The 2,190-nt window shown below is 45.9% G+C and overlaps 2 non-coding genes across 2 annotated transcripts; both read right to left on the minus strand.

The window, feature by feature from the left end:
- Positions 1-1,475: 1,475 nt before the first annotated feature.
- Positions 1,476-1,547, minus strand: trnah-gug (transfer RNA histidin (anticodon GUG)). The gene has a single exon. It is a non-coding gene; the product is annotated as a tRNA-His (tRNA).
- Positions 1,548-1,737: 190 nt separating this feature from the next.
- trnas-aga (transfer RNA serine (anticodon AGA)) lies at positions 1,738-1,819 on the minus strand. The gene has a single exon. It is a non-coding gene; the product is annotated as a tRNA-Ser (tRNA).
- Between the last annotated feature and the right edge of the window lie 371 nt (positions 1,820-2,190).

A 2,190-nucleotide genomic window follows, 5' to 3' on the forward strand; every position in this document is an offset into this window, starting at 1 on the left:
TTCCTGCCAACTCTTTTTTTTAATGCTTGTACTCTGGGGCCATCGACGAGTGTGTCCACTCCCTTTCTTCAGCAGATGCCGTTGAGGAACAGGGTTTGAACACAAAGGCAATATCTCCAACCATATACACGCACCATATTCTCTCTGAAGCAAGATTCTTCCGAAATAAATAGGAGCGTTTCGTTTTCAGTCTTTTCTCTAAGGGTTCGAACCTGAGAGCTTGTGCTTTCAAAGAAGGTCCCAGTTTCAATTCACTCGAACATCCAGAGCACATCAAGGGCACGCGCCGTGCACAAAAAGACAAGTCTGAAGGAAGGGGTGAGGAGAGGTGGTGACATGGAGCTCAATTTCAATGGCACCCAGAAAATCTTGCCGTGACCCGGATTCGAACCAGGGTTGCTGCGGCCACAAGGCAGAGTACTAACCACTATACGATCACGGCGAGCTTTCGGTCTACCCGACGTGTCCCTGAATACAAAGGGGCCTTGTCAACTTTAGCTTGCAGACAAAACTGTTTCTTACCAACATAACTCAGGGGTAATCCTGTAACAGTGACTCTGGAGAAGAAGTCACTGAAAGAAAAGCATTCTGTTTTTCCTTTTATAAAGTTTAAGCTAGGCCTCCAGAAGGTTACAAACTAAAGCAGGCGCATGCTGTCAACGTAGTCGGTAGGATTCGAACCTGCACGGGGAGACCCCAATGGATTTCTAGTATATCGCCTTAACCACTCGGCCACGACTAAAAGCTGGCTGAAAGGGGCATGTCGTTTGTGGATTGGTGCCTTACAGCGTCGCTGCCGGAGGCCAGTGTAGATCAGCAAGAACTCAACAACAAAACGTACCGCTCCACAAAAAGACGCTCGTTCGCCCGAACAGGGACTTGAACCCTGGACCCTCAGATTAAAAGTCTGATGCTCTACGGACTGAGCTACCCGGGCTCTTGCTCAAGAAGCGTGCATGCTGCGTGGGAACGCACAGCAAAATGAATCGTATTGGCGCAGAAAAAAGAGTGTCCTCCAATGCATTGCGTTTCCTTCTTCGAAGATTCAGAATGGCCGTCAAAACCTCTGCTATGTCAAAATATATTTGCAAATTAGTGGGAATGACTTGCCGCGCTCTCATCGTTATTGTAAACTTGTGTCAAAGGCGCAGTTGTTTGTAGCAAATAGCAAGCCCGCGGCACTCTAGGTAACAGCCAGCGAGTGTACTGACACCTAGCGATTAGAAAATATACACGCACCATATTCTCTCTGAAGCAAGATTCTTCCGAAATAAATAGGAGCATTTCGTTTTTAGTCTTTTCTCTAAGGGTTCGAACCTGAGAGCTCGTGCTTTCAAAGAAGGTCCCAGTTTCAATTCACTCGAACATCCAGAGCACATCAAGGGCACGCGCCGTGCACAAAAAGAGTAGTCTGAAGGACGGGGTGAGGACAGGTGGCGACATGGAGCTTAATTTCAATGGCACACAGAAAATCTTGCCGTGACCCGGATTTGAACCGGGGTTGCTGCGGCCACAACGCAGAGTACTAACCACTATACGATCACGGCGAGCTACAGGTCTACCCGATGTGTCCCTGAATACAAAGGGGCCTTGTCATCTTTAGCTTGCAGACAAAACTGTTTCTTACCAACATAACTCTTTTCAAGGGTAATCCTGTAACAGTGACTTTTTTTCCTTTTATAAAGTTTAAGCTAGGCCTCCAGAAGGTTACAAACTAAAACAGGCTCATGCTGTCAACGTAGTCGGCAGGATTCAAAGCTGCGCCAGGAGACCCCAATGGATTTCTAGTCCATCGCCTTAACCACTCGGCCACGACTACAAGCTGGCTGAAAGGGCCACGTCGTTTGCGCATTGGTGCCTTGCAGCGTCGCTGCCCGAGGCCAGTGTAGATCAGCAAGAACTCAAATATAAGGTAGCATGTACAATAAATGACAAGAATCTGGAAAACAACTAATGCAATATCTCTGGTTTACCATGGAATCATGCGTAGATTTGCTACCAAGCTTGGAGGCTTGCAAATATTATTGTTAACAGCAAATGTTTGCTAACTTAATGCAAAATAATATTGCTGATATCTACATTTAGATTTTGGTTAAACCTTATGGTACCAATCCCATGCATGACATATCTCAATTTTATTAAAGTAAAATAACAACTGGAAAATATAAGGTAGCATGCACAATAAATGAC

The sequence above is a fragment of the Siphateles boraxobius genome, unplaced genomic scaffold (assembly GCF_051911475.1).
Source record: "Siphateles boraxobius isolate OS27281-9 unplaced genomic scaffold, OSU_SipBor_1 42, whole genome shotgun sequence".
NCBI classification, from domain to species: Eukaryota; Metazoa; Chordata; class Actinopteri; order Cypriniformes; family Leuciscidae; genus Siphateles; species Siphateles boraxobius.